General features: G+C 32.2%; 1 long non-coding RNA gene across 1 annotated transcript; it reads right to left on the reverse strand.

The window, feature by feature from the left end:
* Window positions 1-5,347: 5,347 nt before the first annotated feature.
* LOC134265442 (uncharacterized) lies at window positions 5,348-7,685 on the reverse strand. The gene is made up of 4 exons (XR_009991756.1): window positions 7,610-7,685; window positions 7,229-7,333; window positions 6,772-6,934; window positions 5,348-5,545 (listed from the first exon to the last, which is right to left on the reverse strand). It is a non-coding gene; the product is annotated as an uncharacterized LOC134265442 (long non-coding RNA).
* Between the last annotated feature and the right edge of the window lie 4,887 nt (window positions 7,686-12,572).

The following is a 12,572-nucleotide window of genomic DNA, read 5'->3' on the forward strand; positions in this document are numbered from 1 at the left end:
GTAGTAATGTTTGTAATTGTTCATTAATTTTTTTTTCCTTAAAAGGGGGGGGGGGAGTGACACTATCATTATTGAGAATGAAATACACTGTAAGTAAATTCAATACTTAGGCCTTTGTGGAAATAAAAATCCTAGATTTGCAAGTGTTTCTTATTTATTGTGTGCATCTGAACAGAGACACATAATATATCATGTTTGTGGTCCATGACTTGTTGAACTGCTTTGTTTATTATTAATGGACTAGTCCATTTATGGAATAAACCAACCATGGGATGGGAATCAAATTAGAAAAATCCTTTCTTTAGTGTCGCATGTCCGCATACTGATATATTATACGATATGTTGTTTAAAAGAATGAGATAAAACATTAACTTTTAGAGAGAATTTCTGAAGCACTGGAAGGAGGTTTAAAGGATAAACTTTATTTAATTCCATGGAAGTTGCTAACACACCCATTCATACAATAGAACAATCCAAGGAAAAGGCGCGAAGAAAGTAGTGACATTTGGCGCGAAAAAGAGCGATTCGCCCCTTTCGTAGAATATAAATGGACTGATCCAGTAGTATAGAAATGAAAAAAAAAGGATGCACGGACATTTTGAAACGGTGAATCTCATGCAATAATCTGTTCAATGCAAAAAGGGTAAAGGAAGTAAACACTGCAGTATTTTGCATCAGTTATATTATTCTCTTTTCTGAAAACTGTTTCTTTTAAAATGCAGGTAAAGAATTCCAATGTAAATCAGCTTGTATTAAATCTAGCTATCTAGGTATGATTGCATAGTTTCGGATTATGAAAATATCAATCCTTATACAGCCTGACGCCGTGACGTCAGGCAATTATACTCAGGTGACCATTATTGTCTTTTTCCTCTTATGGTATTCCTCAGCAAGGGAGGAATAAGGTGATGGGATTGTCCGTCCATCTGTCTATATACGTCCGTCCTTTACAGTTTGGGTAACCCATCTCATCCACAACTCCTTTAGTTATAAGCACGGAATGGATTTTAATGAGATTTTCATTACATGCAAGTCAAATGCTGACTGATGTTTTTCATTCTATGTTTCACACAGAATTGTTAATGGATATTTCCGTTATTTCAAGGTCATGACAAGGAGCACACGGCGGGTGTGGCCGTTCGACAGGGGATGCTCAATCTCAATGCTTGCTCTGCTCCAATTTTATATTGTTTAAAGGCAGAGATTTTTTACCGGGTGGTAAATTTCGGGTGAGGGAGGGGCTTATATTGTACAGGTGTGTAAATGCCTTGGGGGCTAGCAGTCTACCTGTAGTCATCTGTCTCCTAATCCCTATACACAGGAAGTGATTTAATACACGGTGAAATACTCAGATGTCAAACTTTACCTGTGTTGGGGATTTTGAAACAATCTTAAAATTAGTAGTAAAAAGTTTTTTTCAATTATATATTGATTTATTTTTGTTTGTATGAAAACACCCCTACTTATTTAAAAAAAATTATTATGATATCATACTATTAATTCAAATATTAAAACAAAGATAGTTTTAGATGTTATTGTACATGTACATGTATGTGTTAATTTAAAGAAAACAACTCTTGTAACAACCCGAATTGGACTTAATTCATTCATCCCATGGATCCCATCTATTAATTAAATGGAAAGAGAGCTGTTTGAACTATATTTCACAAAAAAAAGTTCTGCACTGCATACATGTAGGTCTATCATGGCTTTGTTCCCATGGAACATGCTAAAAAAGATTACTTGTAAATTTTTATCTGAATTAAAAGGGAAAATGTAAGTTACCCATGTTTAGAAACATTATTTTTTTTAAATTTAATTACTTCACACAGTAATAACATTTCCACTTTAAAATTATACCATTTAACATATTAAAGATAAAATGGAAATTTCATATAAAAAAAAAAAGTTTTATGTACCAAAGGTTAATTTTTTGTTTTAAAAATACATATCATATTATTATCCTTTCAAATACTACAGGTATATTTAATTCATAAATTATCAATCTAAAAAAAAACCAGAAGTCTCTGTCGAGACTGAACTTACTGGTTTGTACTTATAGCAAAGGAAGAGAAAAGTACTTAAGCAGTTGGAAATTGAAACTTTTCAACAGCAATAAATAGAATAATGATCCTTGATTAAGTCTCTTTATGTTCTTAGTGCAGTCTACTTGCATGCCACATTTATATTATAATCAGACTAAAATTGTATTTGGAGTAGCATTTTGAAAGAATTTCACAGAAATTTCTATTTTTAGTAACCACGGCAACACCGTTCATCGAAATCAAAAACCGATACACAGAATTATGTATCTTAGTGTAGTCTACTTGTGTGCCAAGTTATATTGAAATCAGACTAAAACTGTAGAAGGAGTAGCATTTTGAAAGAATTTCACAGAAATTTCTATTTTTAGTAACCACGGCAACACCGTTCATCGAAATCAAAAACTGATAAATAGAATTATGCTTCTTATTGTAGTCTACTTGTGTGCCAAGTTATATTGAAATCAGACTAAAACTGTAGAAGGAGTAACAATTTGAAAGAATTTCACAGAAATTTCTATTTTTAGTGTCCACGGCAACACCGTTCATCGAAATCAAAAACCGATACACAGAATTGTGTATCTTAGTGTAGTCTACTTGTGTGCCAAGATATATTGAAATCAGACTAAAACTGTAGGAGGAGTAGCATTTTGAAAGAATTTCACAGAAATTTCTATTTTTAGTAATCACGGCAACACCGTTCATCGAAATCGAAAATGGATGCACAGAATTATGTATCTTAGTGTAGTCTACTTGTGTGTAAAGTTAAATTGAAATCATACTAAAACTGTAGGAGGCGTAGCATTTTGAAAGAATTTCACAGAAATTTCTATTTTTAGTAACCACGGCAACACCGTTCATCGAAATCAAAAACCGATACACAGAATTATGTATCTTAGTGTAGTCTACTTGTGTGCCAAATTATACTGAAATCAGACCAAAACTGTAGGAGGAGTAGCATTTTGAAAAATTGTTTACAGACAGACAGACGGACAGACAGACAGACAGACAGACGGACGGACGACGGACGCATACTATCGCATAAGCTCTTCTGGTCTCTGACCAGTAGAGCTAAAAATCACAGTAATTCTGTATACCGTGTTCAGTAAACATCAAAGGATCAAAAGTTAATTAGAAGGTCACAACGAGTCCCGTTCAAGGTGTACAGGGTATACACAGGGACCAGTAAGTAACTGTCAATCAAGTTCCAGCTTCCAATGATGGACCTTCACGTACTTGATTGACAGGGCTACCCAGACCAGGTATTTTTGAAGGCGGTGCTTAAAATCTCTGCCTTTAATGGACTTTTGAATACTGTCGTTATCTCCATATATTTCATCCACTGAATCTTTGTTACATGGTGTCTTTGTGCACCTCCTATTTTATTTTTTGATCTTACACGCATTTTTGGGATTCCCTTAGAAAAAACAAAGGACACTGCCATTCTTACTGTAATATTGAGGGATACCCGTCTCTTATCCACAACTCCTCCTATACCACTTAATAAAATTTAATGATACTTCGACAGATTTCTTTATTTCATAGTTCCTTTGTTTACCTCCCACTGTACTTTTTGATCTAACAATTTATGTCTAGTCTCCCATAGCAAAACATGGACTTTGTCATTATATTTATTTGGGAGGCGGGTGTCATTTTGTGGACTAGGTGCCTATTGTACGTCTTCTTCTTAAAAAGGTACTTTGAGAATAAAATAAATTTGAACAAATCCTAGCATTAATGAACCAAGAACAAAGCTTCGACTGGTACAAAAAGTAGGTGCAGATGATAAACTTTTAAAGATAGAAATTTAACATTTGAAACACACAGAAAGTGTGCGGGGGAGAGCTGAATGATGTAAACAAATGTGGTAATCTTGTATCTGTTTCCGACGAAAAAGCAAACTGACCAATATTACAGATTATTTCAATTCAGAAACCTTCAATCAAAATGAAGGATCTTTAGAAAGTTTTTTGTTATGACATCATAAATTTAATGAATGATTTTGGAGACTTTTTGATATGACATTATTAAATTATTTCCAACTTTTTTATTCAAGGAGAAAGCTAGGTATATTGCATACCATTTTATAGGGAATGTCTTAGAGATGATATTTTATGACTATTCAGATACTCAACAACTGACCTTATTAGTAAAAATGGAGGTCAAAGGTCAATTAAGTGCAAAATTTTATGGGATTTTTTGATACTTTTTAATCTTCAAGCTAAATATTTACTATGATGTATGTTGAAATAGGAAATTTTGGATATACTCACAAAAGAGCATGATACTGTACTACATGAAACATATAAACTTTTTTTTCAATTCTGCATATAACTACTTAAATGCGGTTGCTTAGCAACCCAGAATTTTCTAATTTTCAGGCAAGAATTTTCGTTTATTACTCATCCTATACACATTTATGCATCCCAGCACATATAAAAGTTAGATGTGAGGTCATAAAAGTACAAGGGACGAACAGCAGATAAATTGTCTTAAAGTTTGACCTCATTAGAACTATTTTTAGGAGGTCAAAGGTCAAATAAGTGCAAAAGTTTCATCAATTTTTTTCAACACTTTTCAATATTCTTGCCATAATTTAACACAATGGATGCTGAAATGGAAAATTCTGAATATACTCTCAAGAAGGGATCAGAACTGCAATATCCATGCATCATTTTAATTCAAATATCTGTTTAATGACCTTTGAGTGGTTGCTAAGCAACAACTTTTTAAAGTTTTTGGCTATATACATGTTTGTTATTTCACATTCTGGACACATTCTCGACACTTTTTGTATATTTTATGATATTGTATGTAAGATATGAGCCATAAAGATAAAAGAACATTTTTGTATTAAAAATTGACCTTGACACTCTTGTTCTTAAGGGGGTCAAGGTCATATCAGTACAGAATTCTGCTTTAAATTGTAAGTAAATATCAATTTTGAAATGCTTCATTCATGGATAAATCATCTAATAGTTGACGTGATAAAAATGGCAAACGACAAAATTTGCAAGCAAAGAATTCTGGTCTGCTTCTTACAAACCCCTAGGAAAACATCTATACAATCTTTTTGTTAAACAAAAAAATCCATTCTCTTGATGCCATTAAAAATGATCTTTATTTTCATGGATTTAATCTAACAAGAAAAAATAAACTACAAGATTTTTCTGGTATAACAGAGCTTAAGGGGTACAATAAAGACTTGACATGTTATCTTGGAGGGAAATAATAATAATAGATAGCATTGGCAAAATTTAACACAAAACTGTTTAGTTAATAAGTTGAAAATGTGACGTTTATGTCCAAATATACAAATCCAGAAATATTGCAAGATGAATTCCAAATCAGGCTGAAATCTTCAACAAAATGTTGAAGAGCAGTTTTACTTTGTGTCCACCATTCTTTTATCAACTGTCATTTCTCTGTAAGACTGGAGGAAATTCTTTGACTTGTCAAAGACATTATTATTTGCTGTCAAGTACAAGTGATCAGCTTCTATCCTGTAAAAGATTTAAATATTTTGAAACAGATACATGTCATTGTGTATATGGATTTACATTTATAAATAAAATTAAGAATGCTAAAATTACTACACTTATTTGATTTTCCTTTTAAAATTAAAATTGTATTATGTGATTCAAGTAGTTAAATGATATTGCTAAGTCAATGTATCAGGACTGATAATTCAACAACCTTGTAGTAAACCATCATGGTAAAATTACTGAACTAAAACAAACAGCATATATGGCAATCTGACTAAAGCCTCTGTTTACGCTATCGCAAAATATAAAAAAATCTGGCAGTGGATGGAAGATCTAATTTTAATTAGATTGCTATAAAAGCCATGAAGGGACACATCAATTTTTCAAAAAAGTAAAAAATGAGATATCGAATTAGACAATCCAATCCCATGAATTACTAAATCGTTCCCTCGATTTTAATTCGAGATCTCGAATTACACAATCCGATCTTACAGATTACTAATTTGCCCCCTTGATTAATAATTTGAGATCTCGAATTACATACTGGTAATTCGTTTTCACAGATTAATAATTCGAGATCTCAATTTGTTACAATTAACGTCGGTCTTCTGATTTTCTCTGTGCTCTTGAATTTCATTACATATATGTACAGATACATCCAACCATTTTAATCAATTTGTGCGTTCTATTTATTTTGTTTCAGCAACCGGTCATTTCCAACCTCTTTCATAACTAATTCAATGTATATTTATTTTAGAAATATTATGATTACACAGGACCCATATTCACTTTTACTATTTAGGACTTTCAATTATTCTAATATACACTTAACACAAAAACCTCAAAGACTTTTTGTTGTACAAATATCAGTACTAGCATATTGATTTGAAAATGTTCATGTATTTTTCTCATTTTGGACCATAATAGGTAATAAATGGTAGGATGTAAAATACTACAATATTCTATTCTTTAAACATGTATTACCATATCCGATATGTACAGATAAATAATTTTATTGAAATCATGGGAAGGGTAAACTAAGAGAATGAATTATACAATCTGAGATAACGGATTTTGTAATTTGAGGGAACGAATTGATAATCTGTGAGAATGAATTGGCAATTTGTTATAACAGATTGTCAATCCGAGAGAACGGATTGTATATATCGAGAACTCGGTTTACTTTTACAAATTTTTAAAAATTCTATGTCCCTGACCCTTCATGGCTTTCATAGATTGCATACCTGCATGGCTGCCAGGGTTGTAAAAAGAAATGAGACAATAGACTGCAATGTTACTTCAGGGCAAAATTCCTGGGACAGGGCTGTTTGTGAGCATGGGAGTGTTGATAAACCATCCAGTGAGTTTGACCACCCATGTATATGATGTATGATAATTGGAAAGTGTCTGAAAAATTGAGAAAATGGAAATTCTAACCACATACTTTAAGCAGATTGGAAATACAACAGCAGTCTATAAAAACAGCTTATCTCGGCATTCATCCAAATAGATATTACATGTTTAAATAATGTGTCTGTATGAATAATTAAGCATCATAAGTATTATGTGTTTCAAACACTTATTTTTCAAAATATAAATCAAATGTTTATAAATTTGTATGAATGCAATATTATGAGAATGACACAAATAAAATTAGACTATTTTTTAAAATTTTACAAAACAAACACAAACAAAATTTACCTGTTCATTGGTGTCCTTACATATTAATTGACCTTCGTAGTTCATGGTGGGCTTAGAAAGTGGGTATTCAAGGATGAAACTATTGTTGTATATGGTGAAAGCACCCTAAAAATTCAATGTGAAAGTGGTACATGTACACATTGGTACACACATACTTAAAACAACTATCTATTATTATGGCAACTTTGATTTTACTTTGAACTTACGAGTGATTGTCAAAGGCATCAAAGTTAAAAAGGAACACAAAATTGGCTGAACAATACGAAATACGCACACTGAAACATAAAGATCTTGTACATGTGTACATTTAGTTTTCTTTAGAACGTGAACTAATGCGTTTTAAACTTAAACTTTTCAGTCAATATGTACACGTATTCTCACCTGCTAATACCAAAGGTATGTCCGTATTATTTGATTCATTGATGTGATGATCTTCGTCGTGAAATAATCATGAAAACGGATCATGTTGTTGTTTACACCACAGCGGAAACACGTGGTTTTTTTCAATTCGTATCAACTCATACAGTGATGAGTCGTATTTATTTATAAATGCGAGTTTTTGTATTGTTAAATTTCGTGCCAATATAGATCTAATTAAATTGCAAATTAATACGTATACAGTATAACAAGATACAACAATATTAAAAATCTGTTTTTTTTTTAGTAAAGATCGACGTTTTGGGAATCTACAATTTTTATCAACATTGTATATCACTACATGAAATATTTATACATCATTACATGATGAATAAATTAACATTCACTTCACAAAAGGCAGAACGATAGTATATATTTGTTTTTTGAAATCTATTTTTTTTTTTGTATTATGCATTTATTTCAGTAAAAAATATATTTAAATGGTCAAAAAAGTCTTATAAAAGAATTTGTTGTTTCGAGTAAGACGCAACAATATCGACCTTGACGTTACATGTAAATATTGACCGATTTTTCCATAAAAACTATGCGAAGGTCACAAATTCAAATTATCGTAATTACGAAAATACTGAGCGTAAGAAGGCATGTAAGGGCTTGTTGGAAAGGAAATTTTCTCTACTTTTACCAGCTTTATTTTGTTTTCCCTATTTCAACACAGAAATAAACGTAAAACTGAGCTTTGTTTAAACATTACGAATAAAATCGAGAAAAAACACGTAAGTGCAAGAAAATTCTTGTTTTTAAAATATACTTTAAAGTAATAACAATAATTTTTACATATTTTAAAAGCAAAGAAAATATGCTTTAAGAATATACCATACTTTCTTTATAAAATTAATCAGGAAAAAAATGTCAATCGTCTGAAAAATAGGTAATTGCTTTGAAAAATTACGCCATTTTCAAAAAGTCACGTTTGTCTTCACAACGTAAAATCGATTAAATACCGGCAATCAAGACATAATCTTTTTAGATATTTTAAAAGTAGAGAAAATTTCCAAAAAGATGATATATAATTTATATACCTTCATGTTACCATAAAATAGATACGGAGATCTTATTTTCGCGAAGTCGTGTTTTAACGCGCCACCGGTCAATTTTGATTACCTTTACTTCATTATATTAAGTTAACATAATTCCAAAATTAAAATGTATTCGTTTATGGATTATTTAAATAAACTACGCCGCATGAAACAACATTGAACCCCCCCCCCAACTAATAAAAATGAGTGTTTTATAATTTATGTTTTACATAATTAAAGATATATATGCCGTATTACTTTTTTATTTTAAAAGAATTAAATATATGCGGTGTCTCATCAAGTTATATAAGTTATATACTTTCTGCAAATAAGACAATTCCACTCCATCACTTTTAAAAGTTATGAAATATTATTTGGTAAAAATCATTTTCTCTCCGAGTCGGATGTTAAACCGCCTCTTATTGAAATATTCATACTCACAGCAAACAATGGTCCAATCTCATAAACGAGCCGAAAAGCATGATAGTCTACTACATGTTTATTTTTACTACAAACACGTGGGTTAGGGAAATATAGGATGCGATTTCAAATGACTGCTGGAAAGCCAATTTACAATTTTTTGAAGCGTGCTTAAGAAAAAAAAATACGAAGAATAGATAATTAAGAATTCCCATGCTCATATTAACGAACAAATTCAGTTTTCCTTGTTAAAAAGTACTTTGAAATACCGCTCACAAAGTCTCCACAAGTAAATAAGACTCCAGTTTTTAAACTCGATATTCGTAAATTTGCAGTGTAACTGGTTGAATTAGTTGTTCCTCAGTTATTTGTTAATAAAAATTTAAAGTTATTGCATTTTTAGCTCTACTGGTCAGAGACCAGAAGAGCTTATGCAATATTAAGGTGTCCGTCCGTCTGTCTGTCTGTCTGTCTGTCCGTAAACAATTTTTCAAAATTGCTACTCCTCCTACAGTTTTGGTCTGATTTTTATATAACTTGGCACACAAGTACACTACACTAAGATACATAAAATAGTGCATCGGATTTTGATTTTGATGAACGGTGTTGCCATGGTTACTAAAAATAGAATTTTCTGTGAAATTTCGTAAAAACGCTACTCCTTTTACAGTTTTGGTCTGATTTCAATATTACTTGGCACACTAGTAGACTATACTAAGATACATAAAATAGTGCATTGGTTTTTGATTTCGATGATTGGTGTTGCCATGGTTACTAAAAAAGAATTTTTTGTGAAATTCCTTTAAAACGCTACTCCTTCTACAGTTTTGGTCTGATTTCAATATAACTTGGCACACAAGTAGACTACACTAAGATGCATAAAATAGTGCATTGGTTTTTGATTTCGATGATTGGTGTTGCCATGGTTACTAAAAAAGAATTTTTTGTGAAATTCCTTAAAACGCTACTCCTTCTACAGTTTTGGTCTGATTTCAATATAACTTGGCACACAAGTAGACTACACTAAGATACATAAAATAGTGCATCGGATTTTGATTTCGATGAACAGTGTTTCCATGGTCACTAAAAATAGAATTTTCTTTGAAATTCCTTAAAAACGCTACTCCTTCTACAGTTTTGATCTGATTTCAGTATTACTTGGCGCACAAGTAGACTACATTAAGATACATAGAATAGTGCATCGGTTTTGTGATTTTGATGAACAGTGTTGCTATTGTTACTAAAAATAGAAATGTCTGTGAAATTCCTTTAAAACGCTCTACAGCTTTAGTCTGATGGCAATGGCTTCTTTTCTCATCCTTTGTTATAAGTACAAACCAGTAGAGCTACAGTCTCGACAGAGACTTCTGGTTTAAAAAAGACTTAAGTTGCACGTTTTTTTAAAAAAAATCCTCTCTGTATTAATTCTCATGGGCATTGATCGTAGAACTTTCGAAGTTGTATACGTTGGTTGCTTTTTGTACTGAGGAATAGTCACGTGAAATTGACTTTTCACTGACAGTGCAGCGCTGGGAAAGCTGTAAACAAACGGACTTGTGCAATGGAGTGGGAAAACCCTAATTTTTAACCATTGTTAAACATTTGTATGCATATGTGAGCATGGGATTAGTAGATAATAATGTACATAATGCATTAAGCGTGTAAAATGTTTGGAAAAATGCATCACGTCTTTCCGAGAGCGATTTAAACCAGAAGTCTCTGTCGAGACTGTAGCTCTACTGGTTTGTACTTATCAAAAACCATTGCACTATTTTATGTATCTTAGTGTAGTCTACTTGTGTGCCAAGTTATATTGAAATCAGACCAAAATTGTAGAAGGAGTAGCGTTTTAAAGGAATTTCACAGAAAATTCTATTTTTAGTAACCATGGCAACACCGTTCATCGAAATCAAAAACCGATGCACTATTCTATGTATCTTAGTGTAGTCTACTTGTGTGCCAAGTTATATTGAAATCGGACCAAAACTGTAGAAGGAGTAGCGTTTTAAAGGAATTTCACAGAAAATTCTATTTTTAGTAACCATGGCAACACCGTTCATCGAAATCAAAAACCGATGCACTATTCTATGTACCTTTGTGTAGTCTACTTGTGTGCCAAGTTATATTGAAATCAGACCAAAACTGTAGAAGGAGTAGCGTTTTAAAGGAATTTCACAGAAAATTCTATTTTTAGCAACCATGGCAACATCGTTCATCGAAATCAAAAACCGATGCACTATTCTATGTATCTTAGTGTAGTCTACTTTCGTGCCAAGTTATATTGAAATCAGACCAAAATTGTAGAAGGAGTAGCGTTTTAAAGGAATTTCACAGAAAATTCTATTTTTAGTAACCATGGCAACATCGTTCATCGAAATCAAAAACCGATGCACTATTCTATGTATCTTAGTGTAGTCTACTGGTGTGCCAAGTGATATTGAAATCAGACCAAAATTGTAGAAGGAGTAGCGTTTTAAAGGAATTTCAAATAAAATTCTATTTTTAGTAACCATGGCAACATCGTTCATCGAAATAAAAAACCGATGCACTATTCTATGTATCTTAGTGTAGTCTACTTGTGTGCCAAGTGATATTGAAATCAGACTAAAATTGTAGGAGGAGTAGCATTTTGAAAAATTGTTTACAGACAGACGGACAGACAGACAGACAGACGGACGGACGCCGGACGCATTACTATCGCATAAGCTCTTCTGGTCTCTGACCAGTAGAGCTAAAAACTAGCCTTTTCGAAAAACGCATGTAGTACATGTATTTTATGTAGTAACCTATAATCCAACTCATTGAAAATAGTTTCCTCGACCTGATGATTCTCGCGATACTTTTCCCGCGCACATACGCAGATCCAGCATAAACGTCAGTCCATAAATATGCATTAGAATATAATGTTCTTTTCCTGACCAGTACTTTGTTAATAACGAATATTTCGTCGAATTTGCAAGAATGCTTCATTTTTTATAGCTCATCATACTTCAGAAATGTTTGTTGGGCTTCAGCTGTGCAAAAATACTGTTTAACACGGCATATATATCTTTAATATAGGAGTAGAATAGAAAATAGTATACTATATACGTTTCTTTAAACGATTAGAGCGATGTAACAGCAACTTCCCAGATATTGTAGCTTCACCTCAGTTCACACAAAACAGCAACCTCCCAGGTATTGTAGCTTCACCTCAGTTCACACAAAATAAGACGTTAAGAAGATGAAGAACGATGGCTTTTATTTAATTAAGTCCTTACATTCCTTGTTCAAAAACATACATGGATGTACGTGCATTTAATGCATTAAATTCTTGAATACTAGTAATAACTACACTCTTTTTTGCCAAGCAGCACATGCCCTTTTTTTTCAAAAGTCGGGAAAGCTGAATTTATCTTTCGAATCGTGAATTAAATTATTAAAGGTAAAGGTACATAATTACGTTGTGTGCTGTGCAAATCATTTAAAGG

Source organism: Saccostrea cucullata, unplaced genomic scaffold (assembly GCF_032062105.1).
Source record: "Saccostrea cucullata isolate Sc308-1 unplaced genomic scaffold, CSIRO_AGI_Scuc_v1 ctg10398, whole genome shotgun sequence".
NCBI classification, from domain to species: Eukaryota; Metazoa; Mollusca; class Bivalvia; order Ostreida; family Ostreidae; genus Saccostrea; species Saccostrea cuccullata.